The sequence below is a fragment of the Sceloporus undulatus genome, chromosome 7, assembly GCF_019175285.1.
Source record: "Sceloporus undulatus isolate JIND9_A2432 ecotype Alabama chromosome 7, SceUnd_v1.1, whole genome shotgun sequence".
Classification (NCBI taxonomy): Eukaryota; Metazoa; Chordata; class Lepidosauria; order Squamata; family Phrynosomatidae; genus Sceloporus; species Sceloporus undulatus.
This window is the reverse complement of record NC_056528.1, coordinates 4914260-4940672: the sequence shown is the minus strand read 5'-3', so window position 1 is coordinate 4940672 and position 26413 is coordinate 4914260.

Genomic DNA, 26413 nt, shown 5'->3' with positions numbered 1-26413 from the left:
TATGACCAAAGATCTAATGTTCTCAGCGAAGGCTCTTTGGACCGATTACCCGAACTGACAGCCTGAAGAACAAGGGAGGCAAGTGTCTGGCTCCAGCCTAGTCAGTCAACCAGAAAGCATCTTCACTCACAGGCCAAGCCAGGTCAAGTGGGTTGGCGCCTTGGGTGTATTAAAGCTATTTACAAGCACCAAGAGGGATTTATAGGCTCTGGAGTGCGGGGGAAGGAATGGATTCTCTTGCGGGGAGGGAGAATGTGTACATTTTTAAAAAGGCTCCCCATCACCACCATCATGATCAGGTGCAAAAAAAGATGCTCTGGGGAGGGGAGGAGAGATGACACCAAATTCGGAGGAGTAGATAATATCCCAAAGGACAGCATGGGAATTCAAGATGACCTTAATAGATTAGAAAGCTGGGCCAAAGCTAACAAAACAAATTTCAACACAGAGAAATGTAAAGGAGGAAAAAATGAAATGCACCGATATAGGATGGGGACACCTGGCTTAAGGAGACTCCATGTGAAAGGGATCTAGGAGTCCAAGTAGACCACAAGTTGAACATGAGTCAACAGTGCGATGCGGCAGCTAACAAGGCCAATGCGATTTTAGGCTGCATCAATAGAAGCATAGTGTCTAGGTCAAGGGAAGTAATAGTGGCACTCTATTCTGCTTTGGTCATGCCCCACCTGGAATATTGTGTCCAGTTCTGGGCATCGCAATTCAAAAAGGATGTTGAGCCGGCTGCGTTCAAATCAACTTTGACTTATGGCAACCCTACGATTGAGGGACCTCCAAGTCACTATATCCTCAATTGCCCTGTTCAGCTCTTGCAGGCTCATAGCCATGGCTTCCTTGACTATGTGTATCCATCTGGAATATGCTCTCCCTCTTTTCCTACTGCCCTTCACCTCATGTGTCTTCTCATGATATGTCCAAAGTATGGCAGCCTCAGTTTAGTCATCTTTAGCCACAATATTATTCCAGGTGAGGTTTGACCAAAGAAGACTAGAGTGTGCTATTACACTATACTCCTATTGATGCAGCTTGGAATCATATTGGCTTTTTAAGCTGCCGCATCACACTGCTGACTCATGTTCAGCTTGTGGTCCACTATGACTCCCAGATCATTTTCACATGTACTGTTGTCAAGCCATATATCCCCATCCTGCATGATTTTTACTGCCTAAACATAGGTAGTAAAGTACTATACAGCCCTTGTGTAAAATGGCAGCAGTGCTTAGCTAAACCAAGACTTCATATGGGCACTGGATGTATAACCAAATGTGCATGTGTGCAATGCACATCTGTGCCCAGTGCTCATCTACATGGCACCACACACATGACTCCACTTCCATAACCTTGTATAGGGGAATTTGCACATGCATAAGACCCATGTCTCTATATAAATCTATGTAGACAAATGTGTCTCCATTTGCTCTTTTTTTTGGGGGGGGGGGTGAGTACAGTTCCTTTTGGGAAGGAATGCTTTCCCTCTTCATTGGGTTTAGCCAAAGGCCACTACAATTTAAAGCAATAGAACAAACCGCCGTCTGCAATCAGGTGAAATAAAATGCAGCAAGTGTCCTTTTGAACCACATCAGATCTGCACCAAACTATCCCTTCAGCAGATACATTGGCAATCCTTAGTATTAACAATTAAGATTGAACATTTGCTAGTCAAATCAGTATGTCATTTCTTGGCAGCAGAGGTGAATATTGGTATCACAAAGTTGACATAAGGTTGATTATCTTCCAATAATTGCACCATTATATCCTGTGGAATTTTTTCTTAAGAATGCAAGAGAATCGACGCTAGAAGTGTTCTCTTTTTTGGCCTTGCATAGAAGAGGTAAAACAATCAGTGATATGCAAGATCTTCATTCTGATTATAGACAGAGAATGGCTGGAACTCTGTTAGGGACACATGGATGTGCAAGTCATGCTCAAAAAGTCACCATTGTTTGATGGACTTAGTCTGCCGAAAGCGCCAGAAGCAGAGCTGGCGTCTCTTCTCTGCAAGGTGAGCACTATGCATGTCGCACTGTTTGTTGTACATCACTGTGGTTGGGCATTCTATATTGTGCAAAGCTACACTTTGCAATGCAGTTGTGCCTCACGCCTCATGCATTGCGCAGTGGCACCTTGTCATTGGCGTGTGTGGCACAATGTTGCTGTCCTTCATGGGGACTGTGTAGCGCTCATGGAGCATTTCGCTGCATGGAAATAATTACGCTACTCTGAGCGAATGCTGAATTGCAGCCATTATATTTTCAGTTCGAGTAGCATGATATAACAGTCTAGTTTATGGATCTCTCCCTGAACTGCAAGGTAGTTAAGACCATCTAGTTTTCTGCTAGACAGCTTTAGTGCAGAAGTCTAGGTACCGCACCAGACTACAAATCCTATAGACCAAAGCTACGACTCTTAAAGTGGCAGCACATTGTTGTGGATGAAAGATACACTTCTGTAGAGAGCCTAAATATCATGCGCATATAAGCAGAGCCAGCCTGGTGTAGTAGTTTGAGTGCTGGACTATGACTCTGGAGACCTGGCTCCGAATCCCGGTTCAGCCACCGAAACTCACTGGGTGACTTTGGGCACGTCACACTCTCTCAACCTTAGAGGATGGCAACCCTTCAGTTATTTTAAGAGGACAGTCATGCCACTCCTCTCTCCACCTTTTATGCACCAGGCTGAACATGCCCAAGTTTCTAAATCCTATTAGTTTAATAGGTCGACTGGTTGGTATTAGCAATAGGTCTGAGGCCTCTTTTCTCATAAGCCCACCCTAAAACATACAAACATGGCCACTGAACACTGGACGAGAGCCCTACATCTCTTAACTTCCATTGACTTCTGGGTAAGAGGAACACTTGAGGTAGAATTCAAAGACATAGCTGTGTTAGTCTGTAGAATCAGTACGCAGAGAGATCTTGTTGCACCTTTGAGACTCATTGAAAGGAAGAAGTTGGCAGCAGGAGCTTTCCTAGACTTACTTCCAAATGCATCCGAGGAAGTAGACTTTTATCTACGAAAGTTCATGCTGCCAACTTCTTTCTTTCAATGAGTCTCAAAGGTGCTACAAGATCTCTCTACATAGGAATGCTTGAGAACACCCTTCTTCCAATTTGTTTTGAACTTCACTTAATGCATTCAGGAAGAAACATCATATAAAGCTCAGAACGATGCTCAAACTGGCACGAAATCCTCCATAAAACACAGATGGTTAGATGCGACGTTCTCCCAATGAGCCTTTCTTACCGGAAGAACTCGGCAGAGGTTTCGTAGCAGGAAACGTGCGGGTGCAAAAAAGAGAGAAGGAGCTTGCCCCAGGCTTGATAGAAATTGGATGGGGACAACGTTCCCCCATAAATGGACCGTGTATTTTTAGCGCACCAGAACAATGTATGCATCTGGCGCTTTCTTTCACACCTATCCTGGCAGCTAGAGATGGATTTGGTGAAGGGTCAGGAAAACAAGAACATCTGAATGGAATGAGTTCTGGGAAAGAAGCTGGTTCTTTACCCTTTTTCTGGTCCTGTGTCTTGTTGCAGCTGGTTGGTGCCATTTTGGAGATACATCTGGTCCAACCCAACTAGAGAAAGCTGTAGAGAAGGAAGACAGGAGAAGCTGTTGTTGTTGTTGTTGCTGTGTGCCTTCAAGTTGTTTCTGACTTATGTGACCCTACGTTTCAGGTGTTTTGGCATCTCCCTGGGCATACTTCATCTGCATCACACACCAGCCTCTGTTCTTGGAGCTGTTGGCGAGAGCAGATTCCAGATGGCACTCTGTTGAGGAAATGGGGTTATTTTGTTTTATTATTTCACCCAGAAGGTCCATTTTTCGCCCAGGAGCCTCAGCCAGATTTAGCCTTCCTTGGCGGTGCCAAGATGTTGCCGGGGAGTGCAATGAAACCCAAGTCCTTTGGCTCCTTCATGTTGCAAGCACCAAAGCCAAATGCCCAGAGAACAAGCTCGCAAGCTGCGCGGCTGGAGCCTCATAAACATCGGCCTGCTAGCCCATAAATCTGTCTTGCTTGCTTCTGGATGTCTAGTCCAAGTCTTGGATTTGCTCGCTCTGGATTGTTTTCTGCCCGATACAGATATAGCAACAATGAGTTGTTTTACACCATCGCTCTCCAAATTTTAGAGTACACACACTGGCTAACAATAGCCTTTTTTGTTTTCCTAAAACTCTTTTCCCCCTCCCTATTCCTCTGCAGAAATACTACTTTCCAACAATGTTTCGAGTGACAATAAAAGACAAGTCGAACATTTATGCTCGTTGCGTGTGTTGGTGCTAATTTGATTTGCATCTCAAGCTCCATTACCACGCCAAAAGGAAGTTTGGCAGAGGTTTAAAGGACATTCCTCTGCTTGAGGAAACACTCAAACCACTACGCCACACTATCCGTAATATATAATTCCCAGAATTCCATAGCACTGAGCCATGCAAGTTCAAGTTAGAATCATAAAGTTGTGGAAATCATAGAATCATAGACTCACGGAGTTGGAAGAGACCACAAAGTTGTGCAAATCATCATAGAAGCATAGAATCATAAGGTTGTAAGAGATCAACACTCCAGTCCAACATTCTGCCATGCAGGAACTCACAATAAAAGCACCCCCAACAGTTGTGTCAAACTGGATTATTTTTGGAATATGGATGCTGCCTAACTGTTAATCCAGAAAGAAAAATGAAGTGAGGTGCAGAGTAGGCATCTGTAGTGCTGCCTAGCAGTTGGTGTTGGGGCATTACCTGAGAACAGAGAAGCATACCTGGGACCAGTGGTGGCGAACCTATGGCACGAGTGCCAGAGGTGGCACTCAGAGCCCTCTCTGTGGGCACACATGCCATAGCCCCAGCACAGAGTCTGCCAGAGGTTGTTACTAGAAAGCCAGAGGGACGTGGCACATTGCGATAAATAAGTGAGTTTTGGGTTGCAGTTTGGGCACTCGGTCTCTAAAACGTTCGCCATCATTGGCTGGGACCCAAAAATGTTCATTGTTATGCAGAACTTCCAGAAGGCATAAGGTTCTCTAAAGAAATGTCCCTTCTCCAAGGTGTTTCCCCCTTCTTTTCTCTCTTTCTCATCAGTCTTTCTCAAAGCCTCTGGTTTCGAGACCTAGCAAGGGAAACCTTCCCATGGTGGCGGTGGCAGTGGTGAGCAACTCCGTAGCTCAGACTGCAAATCTTTCAAAGGATTAGGGTTTAAACTTCAAATAGAAGAATGTAAATGTGTCTGGCTCCACAGTGGCTGGAAATTTCTCGCCGGAGCCAAAGTTGGTCCGTACTTGGCGATGACGACGAGATGTGCGCCTGCCCACCCCCATCGCATTCCAGTTCCTGAACTGGGAAACGTTCAGAAGTGGGACACGATCGCGCGTGTGGCTGTTGCACGGCTGCAGGGCTGCAGGACCAAAAAGTGGGGGGTTGTGTGTGTGTTTGCGGGGAGCAAGCTTTGGAAAAGAGGCCTAGACATCACTGGCTGTGGTCCAGAGGCAAACCTAGATGGCTGCGTCACAGAGGTGGCTGTTACATAGGAATAGGGGCAGTGAATAGAGCCATCAAAGTTGGGACCCAAATTAAGAATAGATGCACGTCTCTCTGCTATAGAACCCAGCAGCTTCCAGGAGCCAAGTCTGGAGGTCTAACTAGAATCCGGAGCAGGAGCATCCTGCTTGGCAACATTTTGTTGCAGTTCCCATTTATAACAGAGGCCTCATTCCCACTATGTTTTAAACTGGTTCGCAAATCAGTTTGTAGCGGTTTAAATGACCCTGGTCCGCACTTGCACTAGACCAGTGATGGTGAACCTTTTCGAGGCCGAGTGCCCAAACTGCAACTCAAAACCCACTTATTTGTTGCAAAGTGCCATGTCCCTCTGGCTTTCTAGTAACAAACTCTGGCAAACTCTGTGCTGGGATGATGGCACATGTGCCCACAGAGAGGGCTCTGAGTGCCACCCCTGGCACGCGTGCCATAGGTTCGCCATCACTGCACTAGACCCATTTAACCCACATCTTTTTGACGCTGTTTTTTCCATGTCTTTTTGTCTTCACAAGTTCAAACCAGGTGCAGATTGGAATCGATTCAAATTTGCCCTTTGGCCGGCTGGCATCTTCAGAGAATGCTGGCATGGAAGAGAGAGGAGTATATATATATATACTGTGTGACCCTGGGTAGGGAGAAGTATATATACCCCACTCTCTTCCATGCCAGCGTTCTCCGAAGATGCCAGCCACAGCTGCTGGCAAAAGGTTAGGATTAAACTCTTCTAGAACATGGCCGCATAGCCCGAAAAACCCACAAAAAGCTATGGATGCCAGCCTTTGATTTCAGAAAGACAATAATGTTGGGTTGAAGGTTGAAGAAAGAGAGGAAGGCCACATGCTAGATGGATGGACTCTATTAAGGAGGTCCTGCGCATGAGTCTGCAGACATGAGCAGAGCAGCGGAGGACAAGGAGTCTTGGAGATGTCTCATCCGCAGTGTCACCATGGGTCAACATTGACTGGAGGACAGTGAACAACAACAAAAGGTTGTTCAGTGTGTTAATCCATGGTAATGCTGGAGGGTGTCGAGCTAAGTAGCCTGTAATTTTGGGGTCTGTCAATCCCAGACACCCCCAACCGGTGTGGCTTCTGGCCAGGCTAAGCGCAGTTAATGTGGGACCAAACAACTGGAGATCTCATAACATTGTCTGTGCTTGATAGAATTCGAGACCGAACCAAAGCCACGAAGCATTTTGGAGTGAGCCAGGGCGGCTTGTCTCATTCCCGAGTGGTTTCTGTGGTCAGAGCATAAGCAACCCCCTCCGCACACATACACTGACATTGCTACAAAGATTTGTGGCAAGCCAACTCTGAGTCCAGGGATGTCTGTTGTTGGTTTGGAGTGCCATTGGATGGCTTTAGGGGGAATTGGAGCACAACCTCCCAGCTTCAGAGAGCTTGCAAACGTTTTAGAGCGGCTTTCTGCCAATCTGTGTCAAAAAGACGACCCCCTGGATTAAGACAGATCTTGGAAACGTTAGTGTTTAGACCATAGATCCCAGAATCCCCCAAACAGCATGAGCACATATGGGTTTGCAGGCCCTACAAGTGAGCCAACCTTCCTAGAGGTTCTGTTAATGACTATTTTGGCTCATAGTAACCACCGAGGAATTTATATACCATATATACCCGACTATAAGTCGACCTCATGTATAAGTCGAGGGTGCACTTTGGGGCCAAAATGATGGATTTTGATATGATCCGTGGATAAGTCGAGGGTAAAACTTAAGGGCATGTCACAAAGGATCCAAAGGACGAAGCAAGGAAAACAAGGCCAGAGTAACAAAATCCCAGCAGCCATAACTGTTTGTGCGCATACTAAAGGCATGGTAGGTGAGATAATAGAGGAGGGCCAGTGCTTCCAGGACAGATTACATTCTAGTCTAGTCTTATCACGCTGGGGCTCATTCCGGCATTAAAGAGAGATTAAAGTGCATTTAAAGCATCCTGCAAATAAAGCAAAAATGGTGAATGAACAAATGATTGTCGCATGCAATTGCTCAAAATAAAGTGATATCGGAAATGCAACTCTTCCAACTCTATGATGCTATGATGCTATTGTCTCTGCTTGTCGAAAAGTCCCTGTGCAACCCTTGCAAACTCAGGTCCAGCTGTCTTATACTTCAGCTTTCAGAAGCCTTCGTCAACATGGTCAATGATGACCGCTTCTGGAGGCGGATGCCCAAAACATCTGGGGGACCAAAGGTTGGCATCTAGTTGTCATGTGTCAGAGGGGGAGTGAATCCCCTTCAGGCTTTAGTCAGACCAATAAAGCAGCAATCTATGGTCCTGAAGCTATTTTTTGGGGTGTATGTGTGTGTTAGGATTCAGAACCTTGGATATGTCTTTTAAAATTAGGATTTAAACCCTGAATCCGTTGAGCAAGCTACGAATATGGGAGCCTGCTCTGAAGCTGCATTTAGCTTCGTTGTGGTGCCTCCAGTCTCTGCATTGATTTAATTGCTTCCTTTTGCAGAGTGGCAGCGCAAGGCATATCTTCCCAGGAGGAAGCCTAGATAAACCAGTAGCAACAACAGGTGCCAGCCAAGGTGAATGCGCAACAACCATGATAAGGGAGCAGATAACCTTGGAACACCTCAAAGGGGCAAGCTGGGTCTTGCACAGTTGGGGGGCACAACTCTCAATCTTAACTCATCCTTTGGCCTTCAGGATCCTGCAGCTGTCTCATCAAAGCCATGCGCTGACTTTGTACTCAAGGCTACTATGTGATAAGACCAATGGTTTCCCACAGAAGCTTAGAAACGCTTAGAGTCATAGAGTTGGAAGAGACCCCAAAAAGGGCCATCCAGTCCAACCCCATTCTGCCATGCAGGAACTCTCCATCAAAGCAAAGAGCAGAAGAGGGCAAATGCTTTGGGTCTTTAAGTCAACTATGGTCCAAAGCCCACTGCAGAAATAATCCAGTTTGAGACCGCTTTTCAGTGCTAGGGAATTTGGGGAATTGTAGTTTATTGTGGCACCATTGCTCTCTGATAGAGAAGGCTAAATGTCTCACGAAGCGACAGTTCCCAGAATTCCCCAGCATTGAGCCAGGGCAGTTAAAGTGGTCTCAAACTGGGTTCTTTCTGCAGTGTATTTTGGGCCTATGGTTTATATAGACCATAAGTGAACCCGAGGCCCTAAATACCCTAAAGACACCAAAAGCTGTCTGATCTTGGAAGTAACAAAGTCAGCCCAGAGTCAGCTCTGCTCTAGTACCACAATATATTACAATTCCCAGAATTCCATAGCATGGAGCCATGGCAGTTAAAGTGGCGTCGAAGCATAGGCTTCTATCATCATCATCATCATCATCATCATCATCATCATCATCATCATCATCATCATCATCATCGGAGTCCAATAGTATATTATCTGTTATCTAATATTCACCCATTGAATTGCATCAGGTTTTTGAAGGCAAGGAAGGTGGCTTTGCTCTGAAATATAGCCGTCATTTACAAAACTTAGCTGTTTTCTGCTAGTAATAGAAAGGAAAGATGATGCCTTTAAGTAATGGGATGGTGAAGGACCCATAAGGAACCTATAGGAAGAGAAGCAGCAACCAATGGGTCACTGGGTGGTCCCCTTGGACTACTGGTTAAACTGGATCACCCAGTCTAGCCCCCATCTTGGAAATATTATTCCTATTGGACTACAAGTCCCAATATCTCCCAACTACCAGGGCAACTGGGTGTTGAAAACTAAGCGTCCCAAGCTGTGATCTAGGTAGGCCTTTCGTCTGAACTGCCAGTGATGGTGAACCTATGGCATGCATGCCACAGGTGGCACTCAGAACCCTCTCTGTGGGCACAGGTGCCGTTGCCCCAGCACTAGAAAGCCAGAGGGACATGGCACTTTGCAATGAATAAGTGGGTTTTGGGTTGCAGTTTGGGCACTAGGTCCCTAAAAGGTTCACCATCACTGGCCTTGGCAATATTTAGATCTTCCCAGCGAGATCAGACGAAAAAGGAAAGTGAAGTCACCATAAAATGGAAGAGTTATCCTTTGTTCCCCGGCTGAGTTATAAATAGGAAGGGAAAAGACACAACCAGACCACACAGCACTGCTAGCCTGCTTTGTATAATGTTGCATATAGACATAATGTATATACATGGAGACAGCTTCACTTTCTGTTGTTGTTGCAGCGCATGAATAGGCTGAGTGTGTGGTCTGGAGAGAGGCCCTCTCTGCCGCCGCTGGCTTCCCCCTTTCTTTGCACCTGAAGGCACAGCGATGTTTGTGCCAGGAGAGGAAAGAGTTGTCATCGGCACATTTCAAGGGTCGCCCGTGAGCTTTGTTGATCCGTCCGGAGCTTGGAAATGTTTCTTTTTGGGGACTACAAATCCCAGCATTGAATCTTTTGGGTAGTGTCAAGCAGAGTAGAAGCACTGACTCAATGGGATTTACACACCTATTAATAATGGGTATGTGGAGAGGCCTTGTAGCCTCTCCACATCATACACCATGATGGCACTGCTTCCAATTGGCGCCATTTGGGCACTTGGATGCCCGCATGTCATTGTCACATGCCCTGTGTGGACGAGGGCATGGCAAAATGGCACACGCGCACTGAAAGTAGACTAAGGCCCAGTACAGACTGGTGCTTTGTGCTGGCCTGGGGTTGAAATTAGGGCTCCATAGGGCTGGGCATCCATATGTAGCACCTTTGAGACTCCATAGGGCTGGGCATCCATATGTAGCACCTTTGAGACTCCATAGGGCTGGGCATCCATATATAGCACCTTTGAGACTAACTAAGGAAAGAAGATGCATCTGAGGAAGTAGACTGAAGTCTATGAAAGCTCATGCTGCCAACTTCTTTCTTTAGTTAGGGGGGATACAGACAGGCGGCTCCATGCCGCCTGTTTTTGCCCTTCATCAGTGCTGTGCCAACTGCCAACTGCACAGTGTGTGGCATCAACACGCTCCCTAAAAAGGGGCCACCCTAGGTGGCTTCTTTTTAGCGATGTCATCATGGCACTCATGCGCCATGGTGGCACTGCTTCCAATGAGCGCCATTTGGGCACTTGGATGCCCGCACGTCATTGTCACATGCCCTGTGTGGACGGGGGCATGGCAAGATGGCATACACACACCGAAAGTAGCATCTTTGAGACTAAGGCCCAGTACAGACTGGTGCTTTGCGCCGGCCTGGGGCTGAAATTAGGGCTCTATAAGGCTGGGCATCCATATGCGCCCAGCCCTATGGAGCCCTAATTTCAGCCTCAGGCTGGCGCAAAACACCAGTCTGTACTGAGCTTTAGTCTCAAAGGTGCTACAAAGTCTCTCTACTGATTCTATAGACTAATGTGGCTATATCTTGAATTGGACCACTATTATTAATGGATTCAATGGGTTTGTTTCTAGATGGCACTACCAGTGGGCACCACCGCCTTGCGTCCTATAGCGGTCGAAAGTCAGGACATAAATTAAATAAATAAACCAATGCTAATAGGATTTCGGCAGGCCCCTTTTGGGCTCTCCCTAGCATCTGTCTCAAATCAATGGCGGAAAGGGAACAAAGCCTTTCCAAAGAGCCCTACTCCACCGGGGCATCAAGAAAAATCCACATTAAGCAAGGATTAAGAGCATGGGTTGGGGGCAGTGTCATGCTTGGCTCCTTACCAACAGCCTTGGCTCCAAAAGTGTCAAAATCAAAAGCTGCCAGTTAAAACGATAGATTGGAATACATACATACATACATACATACATACATATATGCTTGCTCTTTTCTTTTTCTTTTAAAATAAACATTTTGTCTCAGGCATAGCCTTTCTTTTCATCGTCAAAGATCATGTCAAGGGGTTTGGGGAGACAGTTTTTGTGGCAGCGGGGAAACATCACAGCATTGGGGGGTTTTTAGAAGAAGAAATGCAATGCAACATGATGGTTTTCTGAACTTTTGCATTAGGAGTCAGGTGCTGTAGACTCTAGTTCAGAAAAGGGAATTAGCAAAACCTACCTCTGTGTATTCCTTGCCTAAGGGAATCCTATACAATTCATGGGTCACCGTAAGTCCGGTTTTGAGTTGGGTACCACATTTCAAAAAGGATGTGGAGAAACTGGAGCGTGTCCAAAGGAGGGTCACCAAAATGGTGAAGTGTCTGGAAACCATGCCCTATGACAGTGATGGCGAACCTGTGGCATGCGTGCCAGAGGTGACACTCAGAGCCCTCTCTGTGGGCACATGTGCCATCACCCCAGCACAGAGTTTGCCAGAGGGACATGGCACTTTGCAATAAATAAGTGGGGTCTGGGTTGCAGTTTGGGCACTCGGCCGCTAAAAGGTTCACCACCACTGCCCTATGAGGAACAACTCAGGGAGATGGGGATGTTTAGCCTGAGAAGAGAAGGTTAAGAGGTGATATGATAGCCCTGTTTAAATATTTGAAGGGAGGTCATATTGAGGAGGGAGCAAGCTTGTTTTCTGCTGCTCCAGAGAATAGGACCTGGAGCAATGGATGCAATCTCCAGGAAAGGAGATTCCAGCTCAACATTAGGAGGAACTTTCTGATAGTAAGAGCAGTTCAACAGTGGAAGACATTCCCTTGGAGAATAGTGGAGTCTCCTTCTTTGGAGGCCTTTAAACAGAGCCTGGATGGCAATCTGTTGGGGATGCTTTGATGGAGAGTTCCTGCATGGCAGAATGGGGTTGGACTGGATGGCCCTTGGGGTCTCTTCCAACCCTAGGATTCTATGATTCCATGAACCGCAGTATGGAAACTTCATCACTGTACGTATCCAACTGAAGATCTCCCTCCCTTCCCACTGCCCTGAACAGTAGCTAGATAGACAGAAAGTTGGCAGAGCCAATGGAGCACAGAGGGAGAGAAGCGGACAAGGAGATAACAGGCTGGAGACCTCTTGTCGAGGCATTTGCGATTCCGGTGCCAAGAGCAGCCGCAGCGTCTGACAGGCCCAGTGCCTTGTTTTGCTGGCACATGAGGTCTCAGATGGTGTGCTGTTTTAAAACAAGCCCAAACATATTGGCAGGGGTAAGGAAAACCATACCCCCATCATCATCTCGTTTCCATAGCTTCAATGCCAAGGCTCTTCTGTGCCACTGCATTGAGCTACGCAAGAGATTTTGCTGCTGCTGAGATGATGTCTTCACCCCCAAACTGTCAAAATGGAGTTGTGTTTTGTGGGTTTTGGGGGCTATGTGGTCATGTTCATGGCGGGATGGATAGGGATGGGCCTCAGTCTTCTTTCCTCAGTCGTCTTTCCACCAGGCTCGACTTGCCCAACTCCTTCATCCCTTTGTTGCATGTTTTGTTCTCCATATCTCTTATCATCCTTGTTATCCTTCTCTGAACCCACTCTGACTTCTCTATACCCTTCGGCTCCCAGACCTCTAGATGAGGCCTGACCAAGTCATATGAGACCAATTGCAGTTTGTGGGTTTGCAACGTCTCTCCCTCCCCTCCGTCTCCCGCTGTGGGTTCAGCTGTCTGTTGTGTGGTTGTGTGGTGGTAGTCATCATCACAGCCGAGGGGGCATCCCCAAGGGAGATGAGATTAAGTAGCCGCGAATGAGTCCTGTTTCTCCTTCTGTAACTCATTAAGCCTGGAACAAGTGCCTCGTCTGTGTTGCTTTTGGGTACAGAAACCTGTGGCTGGGCTGCTAATGTTGTGTTTATTTGCACATCACAGCTTGGGGTGGCAGAGCTGGGGATGGCCAAACTGGCAGCTACTTAGCCGGGGTTTAATTGCTCCGTCTGCCAAGATCTGCGAACTAAAAGCAGCCGCAGGAGATGTCTGGGCAGCGGGCACAGCATCTGTCTGCTACACTCATAGTAACCTCCTTTGAGGGAGATGAAGAATACATGGGAGATTACTACATGTGGCTTTTAAACCATGGTTAGAACTGGAGAAAAGCAGCTTTGAGGATACTTATCGCACAACGTCGCCTCCGATCTATAGCTGGGCAGTTAAGGCATCCCTTTTCATTGATGGGGAAACCCATCACTAGGATCACAATTGCACTGATCTCCAGGTGTGAAACATCTCTGCCAGGGCAGCTGCAATGTTGCCAGCCATGTGCCATCAGTGTCTCCTCCTCTCCCTCACACTATTCCCAAATCAACTTGATTTTGCCATTTTATGTAAGGGTCACCATTTTACTATCCGTTATATTTAATAGGACTTGAGCATCCATGGATTTTGGTATCCATGGGGAGTCCAGGAACCAAGCCCCAGCAGATATCAAGAGCCACTGTATGTATATGTGTGTGTATATATATGCATATGTCTGTCTGTCTGTCTGTCTGTCTGTCTGTCTGTCTATCTATCTATCTATCTATCTATCTATCTATCTATCTCCAAAAAGCAAAGCTTGATGTTGCCATTTTGTATCAGGGGTCGCCATTTTGCTATCCATTGTATTTAATGGGACTTGAGCCTCCACAGATTTTGGTATCTATGGGGGGTCTGAGATCCAAACCCCAGCGGATACCAAGGGCCCACTGTATGTATGTGTGTGTGTGTATGTGTGTGTATTCCAAAAAGCAAAGCTTGTTTTGCCGTTTGATATAAGGGGTCACCATTTTGTCATCCATTGCATTTAATGGGAATTGAACGTCCACAGATTTTGGTATCCGTGGGGGTCCTGGAACCAAACCTCAGCAAATACCAAGGGCTGTGCCACTCTTTCTTCCCTTCTCTTTCCAGAGTCTGTTCTTTGTAATCGAAGAGAGACAAGGGCTGGGCTGGGGAGGGAGGGAAAGCATGGGACTGAGCTGGAGATGACAGCTCTGGAAGAGACCTTTGGTGCCATGGCACCACTTACCCTTCTTTGTCGTGAGACCCGGTAGGCATCTCGGTGCCTTGCTCTTTCAACCAGCTCCAGTCGGCAAGGTGTCCCGTCTCTCTGTCTGCTCCGGGATGAGTAATGTTTACACAAATTCATTTAATCCCTGCTCCTCTGGAAATGTCATCGGGGACGACAGGAATGCGAGATGGAGCGATTAATAGCGGGGTCTCGAGGTTTGCAAAAACAGGATGAGAAAACTGAAGGGCCTTCTCTCTTTCTCTCTCGCTGTCTCAGTCCCAGTGCAGGAATGTAGACAAAAAACCTATCTAAAGCTATCTTAGCCTTGCTCCCAACAAGGTGTTCCCCTCCTGCTGGTTATTGCATCTCCAATGTCGAACCCCAAAGACAGGTTTGGCCAGGCTCGAGGAGCAAAACTCCAAATCCCAGAATCCCTCAATCAGCATGGGCATACATCATATAACATACGTCATTCAATGTGCCTCATGCAACCTACAATCAGGTGGGGCCTGACCAAAGCAGAATAGAGTAGCACTATTACTTCCCATGATCTAGACACTATACTTATATCAATGCAGCCTAAAATCGCATTGGCCTTGTTAGCTGCCACATCACACTGTTGACTCATGTTCAACTTGTGGTCTACTTGGACTCCTAGATCCCTTTCACATGGAGTCTCCTTAAGCCAGGTGTCCCCCATCCTATATTTATGCATGCTTGCATTAGTTGTTTGCTAGATGGAGTTAGATAAACGAGACCAATCTGTTGTTTGAGACTTCTGCATTAAATCATTGCCTGCTTTCTCATCCCTTGGGAATCTTCTCATCCACAGTCTACTTTCTCATCTGTTGTTTCCTTTCCTGTCTATCTACTTCGCATGGCTATTAAATCTCCCTGCAATGAGAACTGAGTGCTCTTGGACACTTGCAAAGAGGTGTCCAACAAATTAATATTGGGGACATTGGAAATGCCAAGAACAAGTCTGTGTTTAGTCTTGATTCATAGAAAGCTCTCACTGCTCTTCCCTTTATGCACAGATGTTGTGCTGGAGCATGAATAAGTGGTATGTGTTTTGGCCAAAATTTCCCACCATTGACCAAATTTCCTGTTGCCGTAAAGGGAAGACTGAGGTTCCTGGCCTTGTGGTCACTCTCACCAAGGAGAGCATGACAGCATGTTTGCTCACTCAAGAACAGCGCATGCTCCCCTGGGGCCTGGATACATGTGAAGGTCCTCACGTACGTTCTGGAGAGCTCTTTCCAACCAGCTGTATGGTGGGGGTCACCAGCCGCACCTGGAGATGGTGACGTCTTGGTCTAGCGGAGCTGGTGGCCACAGATAAGTCGGTGAGTGATGCGGGAGGGTTGAATGTGGGAGGGATGAGGAACCCTCTAGAGACATCCTGCGGAGACTGAGAACAGGTAACTGAGCACTCCCTTGTTGACTGTCCCAAACAAGGAGGCTTTGAGCCTTTTCTCCCAGTGGCAAAGCCTCTTTGTATCCTCTCCGCTCCCCTGGACCCATCCGTGTGGCATATCTACCCCTCTGCGCATAGAGTCATGCCTTCCTGTTCTTCGATTATTCTTGGCAGCTCTTGTGTTTCTCCTCATTAGCCCTCTAAGACGGCTAAGAAAGATCAACACACGCTGGGCCATTTTTGGAGTTGAGAAAGAAAAGGGCCATGAAGGATGGAGCTTACCTTCAGCTGAAAGCTTAAGTCCAGGAGTTCAGTTTCTGTTTTTGTCTACAACCTGATCTCCAGACAATAGACTCCTGGCTACCGCTGGCTTACAGGAACATAGGAACCTGCTCTATTCCAAGTCGGACTGTCTGTCCATCTATACCAGTGGAGACTAGCAAACTTCCAGTGCTTTGAACTACAACTCCCACAGTCCCTTACCATAAGCTGTGGCAGCTGGGAGTTGAGGATCATGTGGAGTCCATGCTGCTGGCCACAATGAAGCACTTGACACCCAAGAGCCCTGGTGATACTAGAGATTGAACCCTGGACCTCCTGCATGCAAAGCTGATGTTCTCCTGGGGTAAGTCAACGTTAAAGTCAACGTTCAAGGAGACATGATTCCCTGGATAGTAAAGTGTTCTGGGGCATTGCCCACACAGGTTGCCAGTTAATTCCTCCAGTCATATAAAGTCCTCTGCCTGGGTGACAATACTGCTAGATCATAGAATCATAGAGTTGGAAGAGACCCCAAGGGCCCTGATCCAGTCCAACCCCATTCTGCCATGCAGGAACTCTCAATCAAAGCATCCCCATTGACAGATGGCCATCCAGCCTCTGTTTAAAGACCCCCAAAGAAGGAGACTCCATCACTCTCCGAGGAAGGAGTGTGTTCCACTGTCGAACAGCCCTTACTAAGAAGTCCTTACTAATGTTAATGTGGAATCTCTTTTCCTGTAGCTTGCATCCATTGCTCCGGGTCCTAGTCCCTGGAGCAGCAGAAAACAAGCTTGCTCCATCCTCAATATGACATCCCTTCAAACATTTAAACAGGGCTATCATATCACCTCTTAACCTTCTCTTCTCCAGGCTAAACATCCCCAGTTCACTAAGTTGCTCCTCATAGTCTCATGGCACCTTGACAGCAGCCGAGAAAGGAGCCGTGTTTTGCAGCTCCTTTCCCCCAGCGCATCATTGTCGCACCGTTTGGTTGGCGCAGCCACAATCCTTTCTCTCAATCTGTATAGGCCCTATAACATCCCACTCCGTTCTGGAAGCCTCTGAAGGGGGCTTTTGTCTCATTCCCTTGAGTCGAATCCATCCGGCGTGTGCTTGCTTGTCCTAAGCTGGGAGTGTTCCCTCTTGGGAAACGTTTCGTTCAAATCGGGAAGGAAGAGCGGCAATATTGTGATCGGCTTAATGCATCTTTGTCACTCTTCTTCGTAGGCCATTTGATCTCTGGTTTTCTTTGCCTACAGGGGAACAAAAATTTACCCCAGCTTTTACTGTTTACTTTAGAAACAACAGAACAAGGATTTGGCTGTGGGTCACGTTCTGGCGAGGGCTTTTCAAAGAGTCATTAGAGCTTCTTCTGTGGCTAATGAAGTTCTCCAGTGAATGAAAACAAATTTCCTGGAAGGATCCTCAGCTGGTTTGGGGTTTGCACAAAACCGAGACGCTTTGAGCATCTCTCATTGCTGTTCCCTCGGGGAACTGGCGACTTCTGTCCCAAGTGTTTTCTTGCTGCTTCGACCTCAGGACAAATAGAAAAGGCGACAACATCTCCCATGGCATCTTCTTAGAGTCACTGCCAGGCCATGCATCGCAGGGACTCAGAAGAAAAGTTCACCTCAAGTAGTATATTCAAGCCATGGATGGTTGAATCTGTGGATAAAGAGTCCATGGATAGAGAGGTCCAACTGTACTTCTGTGCTCTGCTTCTGACCTTTTTTCCATACAGTGTTCCATTTCCACCTGCAAATTCATAAGAACCTATTGGAGCTGGAAAAGCACTCTATGGGCCAAGAGTGGCGAAAATGGCGGTCTGCAGACGCACGTTTTAACTCTGGAGGGACGCCGCAGCCTCAAAACTGTGAGACATCCCTCTGGAATAAAAAGAACATGGTTCTTCTGGGTTCTTTTGGTGGTGCTCGTGTTACGCTGTGAGTGCGCCACTAAAGATGGCGACCCCCATGTGGGCGGGAGGCCACCATTAGGTTGTCTCGGGTTTTGGAGCATGCGGTTGCTGCGCACTCCAGAACCTTAGTTTTGGTGGTAAGATGGCGCTTTTGGTCCATCTGTCTCGGCCTAAGGCTGGTGCCACATTGCAGAATTAATGCAGTTTGATACTGCTTCAACTGCCCTGGCTCTATTCCATGGTATCCTGGGGTTTGTAGTTTGTTCTGATGCCAGAGTGCTCTGACAGAGAAGGTTAAATATGTCACCCAACTACAAATACCAGGACCCCGTGGCATTGAACCGTGGCAGTTAAAGCGGTGTCAAAGTGTATTAATTCCGCACTGTAGATGCAGCCTATGGGAGTGAGTTCAAAAATAATAAACTATTGGCAAAGATAATTCCTTTACTAGGTAAGGCTACAGATACACATCACACAGACCCCAGCCATAAGTGTGAAAGAGAAGTAGGCAGCTGACAAACAGCCCATGGCTCAAGACTGGCACAAAAACCAAGCCCTGCCAAAAGTCAGCAAAGTAAGAGATGATCTCAGTCCAAGGAGTAAAGTAGAGCTGCTGAATTTACACTTGTTTGCTTAGTAACTTGTACGCTCTTATGCACAGAATAAAAAAACTGATCCAGGGCCAATGCAGCTAATTCATCTTTATTATGTTTTGGAGGGTAGGAGAACCCAACAGTAAACCATTGACTTCACCCAAGAGTGGGCAACACCAAGGCGTTACCTAATGCAGGGCCTGGCATGAAGAGCGGTGTTGAAAGAGGACCCCACGCAGCAACGGCTACCTTGCCCGACCTTTCCTTGCCATTGTATTTAGGGTCAAATAAATATGTTTTAACTAAAGACTGATTTTTAAAAAGGTCCCCGTTTACACGTCAAAGACAGTCCCTCTTTTCTATTTATCTATCCATTTGGAGTGCAGGAGATAGGGATTTGGGTTGCATTTTAAAACTGAGGCTCCATACAGACAGGCCAAAATAAAGCCGTTTTGCATCACTTTGGAGGTATGCTGTTTAAATGACACATGCATCTTAAGAGTCAAGAAGCTGTGCCAAAGCTGTGCTCCAGTCCTTAGGACTGGATCGTGGCTTTGGAGTGGCTTCTGGACTCTTAGGACACATGCATCATTTAAACAGCATATCTCCAAAGTGACCCGAAGCAGCTTTATTTTGATCTGTCTGTATGGGACCTGAGTTTGGAAAAGGTACTTTTTAAAAACCACAGCAGAGATCCTGCATTGAAGACATATGGTATTTTCCTTATGTGTGTGGGGGGTCCGAAACGGATCCTCCATACAAGGGAAGGGCGCACTGTATAAGGGAGGATGAGGTCAATGCAGTGGGTGACACCATGATGCCAACCCTAGAAGACCCCTCTGTGAACAAATCATGGTGAGCATTTGAATGCAGCCGCAGATCTCCTCTCCCTTCGTCTCACTTGCCCAAAGGCCTGTGGCTCCAGTAACCCTCCTCCATGGCCATGCCACTTCCCAGCCTGCGCATGGAGTAAATATTTAGAGTGATTTAAAAGCAACAGCCCAGAGAGATTTTGCTTGTCAAGTCCAGCCAGCAAGGAAAAGCCATCCAGGGCTCAGCTCCATGTGAGAATCAAATAAACAAAAGCAAGTTCGATTGGGTTCTCACACGCTTGGAGAAAGGCGTCACTCCGTCTGCCAAAGCCCCAGCGCAACCTCTTGTGCAAGGATCTTCCAAAATGAATAAAGGATCTATCATCTACCTTTATTGCAGGTCTGGGCTACTTTCTCTATAGACCAGAGTGGGCCATGTGCGGCCCTACAGATGCTCCTGGATTGCAACTCCAATCGGCCCTAGCTCACATAGTGGGGGATGATGGGGTTGAAGTGGAGGGACCACAGGTAGGGAAAGGTGGCGGTTTCATTATGCTTCATGGTACCAATGAGAACATGGCAGTCCACCTGCCTTGCTGGCCTCACTAAGCATCCAAGAGAGCCAGCGTTTGACCTCTTGAAATACTCTGAACATTAGGTATAATTATTCCATACTGGAAAGAGAACATTGCATTGTTTTGCAACAGGAATATCACAGCCTGCCTTGTGTCAGAGCACTGTATTGATGCATCCAACCCCATGTTGGGGCTGGACGCCATGCTCCCAACCCGCTGGAAACGTGAAACACGGCTCCTATTTCCGGCGCTACAGGGGTGCCATAAGGGCTGCGGCGTGGCCTTATGATGCCCCTCATGCACAGTGCCATTTAGATGCTGCGCGTGACGGATGTCATCATGGTGTGCACTGTCTGTATAGGTGTGCACCAAGATGGTGCCATGGTAGGGTTTCGGAGGCTGTAAACACTCAGCCCTCGTGCAACCATAGTTCAGGCCGAGGCTGGCACAAAGTCTGTAGGATCAATATGCAGAGAGATCTTGTAGCACCTTTGAGACTCACTGAAAGAAAGAAGTTGGCAGTAGGAGGTATCATAGGCTTCAGTCTACTTCCTCAGATGCTTTCGGTGGAGCAGAAGCCAGGGACAGACCTAGATGTGCCATGGGTATGTGAGAATGTCAATTCAGATTCAAAATCCTTTGGGTATGGAAATGAAATAGCAAGTTGTGGACAAAAACATAGCCATTGGAGATGGAGATCAGATGGCAAGACCAGTTTGTCAATGGAAACTAGCCTGTAGGTGAAGAGAATAGATGAGTGTTGGATAACCCCATGAGAATAGGGTCAAATGGTGTTGAAATGTGTGTAGTGAATCAGGAAGCCATTGTCCCTGTTAAAATCCATTACCGAGGGATGCAGTTATGGCTGAATTTCCATGCCCAATGGCTGTGTCTTTGTCCACAATCCATCATAGTTAAAACTGGACTTGCTACTTCATTTCCATACACAAACGATTTTGAATGTGCATTGACATTCTCACATACCTATGGCATATATACTGTATATACTCAACTATAAGTCGACCTCATGTATAAGTTGAGGGCATGTCTGGGAGCAAACATTATGGATTTTGATATGATCTGTGGATAAGTCGAGGGTAAAACTTAGGGGCATATAGCAAAGGATCTAAAGGATGAAGCAAAGCAAAACAATGTCAAAGAACCTATAAAATTCCAGCCACTCACTCTTATTGCTGGATGGATAAGAGAATAGAGAGAGTTGGTGCTTCCATGATAGATTATACTCTTGCCTTTCACCAAGGGATGATCCCTCCTTTTAACTAAGAGTTAAGCTATAGTACTTACATTGACCCATGGATAAGTCGACTCCCGTTTTTGGAGTCATTTTTTGGACCTAAATTCCTAGAGGATATACATTATGTCTGTCCCTGGTTTCCACTCCACCAAAAGCATCTGAGGAAGTAGACTCAAGTCTCCAAAAGCTCATGCTGCCAACTTCTTTCTTTCCGTTAGCCTCAAAGGTGCTGCAAGATCTCTCTACATATTCATGCAATACTGTGCACACTCTAGGGTTTCAGAAAAGGCCCTTTCCCAGCCCTTCTTGCAGACGCCAGGGGTTCCAAGTTAGGGCTTTCTGCATTGCAACCAGGCATCTTCCATGTTGCTCTGTCCCATTAAGATTGCAAGCGTCTTCTCCCATAGCGACTCGTTGCCTTCTTTGAGGATTCTGATGCTCCTTCCCTATAAGATGCGCACAAGTGCCCTCTGCTGCTCACAGTGAGTTTTCCATCTCAACCCTCCGCACCAGCCCCAGCTTTCATCCTATTACAAAATTCAATATTTGGATCAATTTGATTACAATAAATGTTCGCTTTTAAAAATGAAACGAAATATACAATTACTTGGGGGGGGGGGGAAATGAAATTAACACATGACGACAGCTGTCGAAATCATAAAGGTCAGATGTGCATTTTTTTTACATTGTGCCAGGAATGAGGAACCTGTCGTTGTTGTTGTTGTTGTTGTTGTGAGCCGTCAAGTTGTTTCTGACTTATGGCAACTTTGGACGTATCATAAGGTTTTCTTGGCAAGTTTCTTCAAAGGGGATTTACCATTGCCATCCTTTGAGGCTGAGAGAGTGTGACATGCCCAAGGGCACCCAGTGGGTTTACATGGCCAAGCCAGGATTCAAACCCTGGTCTCGAATCACATTCCACGCTCAAACCACTGTGCCATGCTGGCTTGAGGTACCTCTATCCCTGTAGCCCTATAGACATAGTTCGACTACAACTCCCATCACCTCTGACCATTCAATATCATGGAATCATAGAGGTAGAATTCAAAGATTTCTCCCACCAGACCATTTTGTTTATTTGACCATTACATTTTCCTTTTTGTTCCCTTAAATATTCAAATATTTGGAGGACTGGAGGACTGGAGAAGAGAAGCCAGGCCCTGGGATCTAGGGATCCTATGTTGATGCTCCACATCATCTGTGTGAAGCTATGCCTCCATCTTGATGTGCCTTGAAAGCAGGCATCCTGTTGCACTGTTGGTAAAGGAAGCAGACTAGATCACTGGTTCCCAACCTTCCTAATGCCGCGACCCTTTAATACAGTTCCTCATGTTGTGGTGACCCAAACCCATGAAATTATTTTCATTGCTAATTCATAACTGTAATTAAATAGGTGTTTTCCAATGGTCTTAGGCGACCCCCATGAAAGGGTCATTTGACCTCCAAAGGGGTCCCGACCCACAGGTTGGGAACCAGTGTGCTAGATGCTTTAAGTTACCTGGAGCCAGGCCATCTAAATACCCGAATGCGATTTTGGCCCTAGACATATGTATATCCCTATCTTTTTAAAGCCTGTGGGTTTGAAAGAGCCTTTCTCCAGTAGTCGGAGCACTTCCGCTGACTTTCTAATAGCATGTTCTGACTTAACCATGGAGCCGGGCGAGAGCCGCAAAGCGCATCAGGCACATCTGTCTGCTCAGCGTCAGCTTCCCTGATCCCTTTGCGGCGGTTTCTCCATTAATGCACCTCGGCAATTTCCAAACGGAGGAAGGGGAGAGGCACAACGGTTCGGCCGTGGGAACCTGAGCTCAGCTTAGAAAGGAATTAAAAAGTAATTTAAAAAGCAGTTACAGTTCCAAGCACATTACTAAGCAAGACATTACTCAGGGCCCAGACAGACAGGCCAAAATAAAGCTGCTTCGGGTCACTTTGGAGGTACGCTGTTTAAATGACACACACATCTTAAGAGGCCAAAAGCTGCACCAAAGCTGCCTCTACTCCTTAGGACCGGAGCATGGCTTTGGCACGGCTTCTGACCTCTTAGGATGCATGTGTCATTTAAGCAGCATACCTCCAAAGTGACCCCAAGCTGCTTTATTTTGGCCTGTCTGTTTGGGCCCATAGTTGCGTATATATGGATATGTCTTTCTCCATCCATGAAAAGGCAGAGACAAGACAAACCTCACATCTTAAAGCCATCTTGGATTTTCTGTAATGATAAATGGTGTTGACAGCCAGCGGAGGGGAGAAGGGGAGGCGCATAATCGGGGCTGCCCCACAAATCAACCCAGACGTCACCGATTTCCTTTTGTTTGTGGCTCTCTGTTACGGCCCATTTAACTGACAAAAGACAAGGGGGAAATCAGCCTTTGATGGCCCAAAGAAAGTCCAAAGCCATGGGCCCCAGATGAAAGAGATGGCATAAACAATCTCTGATTGCAAGGGATGTGGGTTGGAGTGGGCCAAAGGGACGTATATTTGCTTAGTGAATTATAAATTGGCTTCAATCAGCGGAGAATGAATATATCCGGAAGAAGAAGTCCTTGCAGGGAGACCTCTGGCCGTCTGCACAGAACCGAATGGTGCAATAAGGAACTCCTCAAAGCCAAAGAATGTCATGGAAGAACTGGACCAGGATAGCCAGAGGCGATGCAGTCTAACCCAGAACTTGGACCAAACTCTTTGGTCGCTTGGCTATGGTTTGACTGCTTTTCATCTGTGAAACGTTGAAGGGTTTGACATTATGGACTCTTGCTGGGGAATTTAGCCAAGTGAAGTGGAACAATAGACAAGCTGGATGGTTACATCACTTGGGAGGCATTCATAAGCCAAACGGTGACGGTAATAAACACGTTGTCAAGACGGAAAGGTTGAAAGTAAAATATAAAAGAAGGCACGTTGGCTGGGACTAACACGGCAAGGACTGGCTGGAAATAAAATGGTGCTAAGATGTCTTTCCGATGGCCAGTCTGCACTCCGATGAAGTCACATCTCATTTATCATCTTGTTGGTTTGTTTAGGATAAAGAGGGAATATGGCTCTGGGCTTGGCTTTCCCAAACTGGGAGTTTTGTAGCCTGACACCCACAGCTTGGGTCCGGCGGCTCTAGTAAAGCTGGTGGCAGCTCTCATATCTAGGGGCTGATGAATCCAGGTTTCAGTTTCAACCTTCACTTCTCCAAAATGGTGACCCAAGTCCTCAAAACAGGTTCATTTGGGTGGTTCGCTTCTGTAATGCGTTCTACATGGGGCTACCCTTGTACCTAGTCCAGAAACTGCAATTGGTTCATAGAATCATAGAGTTGGAAGAGACCGCAAAGATCATCCAGTCCAACCCCATTCTGCCATGCAGGAACTCTCAGTCAAAGCATCCCCATTGACAGATGGCCATCCAGCCTCTGTTTTAAGACCTCCAAGGAAGGAGACCCCACCACCCTCCAAGGAAGGAGTGTGTTTTACTGTCAAACAGACCTTCTATCACTTCGAATGTTGAGCCGGGATCTCTTTCCCTGTAGCTTGCATCCAATGTTCCGGGTAATGTTCAAGCTTGCTCCCTCCTCAATATGACATCCCCTCAAGTATTTAAACAGGGCTCTCATATCACCTCTTAACCTTCTTTTCTCCAGGCTAAACATACCCAGATCCCTAAGGCCTTCCTCATAGGGCTTCATGGTTTCCAGACCCTTCACCATTTTAGTCACCCTCCTTTGGATACGCTCCAGTTTCTCAATACCGTTTTTGAATTGTGATGCCCAGAACTGGACACAATATTCCAGGTGGGGCCTGACCAAAGCAGAATATAGTGGCACTATGACTTCCCTTGATCTAGACACTATACTTCTGTTGATGCAGCCTAAAATCGCATTGGCCTTGTTAGCTGCTGCATCACACTGTTGACTCATGTTCAGCTTGTGGTCTACTTAGACTCCTAGATCCCTTTCACATGTATAAATCTCATTCAGCAATGTGTCTCCCATCCTATATCTGTGCATTTCATTTTTCTGCCCTAAGTGCAATACCTTACATTTCTCCGTGTTGAATTTCATTTTGTTAGCTTTGGCCCAGCTTTGTAATCTATTCAGGTCATTTTGAATTTTGATCCTGTCCTCTGTATGTACAGAGCTGTGTAAATTTACAGCGCTTTATAAATAAAGGTTAATAATAATAATAATAATAATAATAATAATAATAATAATGGAGTATTAGCATGGGCATGATGAATCTATCAAACAAATATGAATCTATCCAGTCTATCCATCATGCATCTGTCCAACCACAATTTAAGGAAAAATCTTTCATTCATGTAGGCCTTTGGTCAACTTTTTATGTTCATGCGCTCTTATCTCCTCGCCCCATTAAAGCTCACCTCTCTCTCTCTTGATCTCTGTCTTTGCACCAAAGGGCAAATATCTCTTTCTCTTCTCCAATGACCCCTAAATTTGGGGCTGGGCAGCAGTCCTCCTATTGACTTCAGATCCGCTAAGGACAGTGTTGGGTGGGAGAACCCTTTAGGGGTTTTTAAAACATTGTATTTTATCCGCCGCACTTAATTTGTCTCAGCTTTTAAGAATGTCTTTTCGGTGCCTTTGGCCTCGGCTGTCTGGAAACACCAGCCACGAGTCGATCTTATCTGCAGCCATTATTATAGAGATGGACATTCTTCCTCCTAACTCTCTCCGAAGATCTGTTGTTTCTGAGAAACCGGATCTTTGTTGTGAAGGCTTCCCTTCGCCCTCTCCCTTCTTCACATCTCATAAACTTCGTCTTCAAACCCGGCTTCGGTGAGGTTTCGCAGGAGCCGGCCTGGATTTTTATTCTAATAAGGTAATAATAATAACCGGACTATACTTCGCACACTTCTTATTTCCATGCTAAATTTGGGATTCCCTCAACCGAATCAGAAGGCCATAAAAACCATGCATCAATGTTTTAAACACTGAGTTATGATACCAAGGGTAAAGGTATGTCCTGGGTCCATATGTGGCTCCAAAGCTGTATTTGCAGCCCGTGTCTCCTTTAGATTGTTCTTTTCCTGGAGCAAAAAAGGGTGTGTTTCCTCTCCTGGAAGCCTTCAAGAATGGGAATGCATCTTTCCGACAGGTTGCAAGACATTGTGTCATGTTGTGGGTTTTTCGGGCGATGTGGCCATGTTCTGGAAGAGTTTATTCCTGATGTTTCGCCAGCAGCTGTGGCTGGCATCTCCATCCTCATCCTTCTCTGTATCAGCGAAGCTCAGCCATTGACTGCCAAGGAACC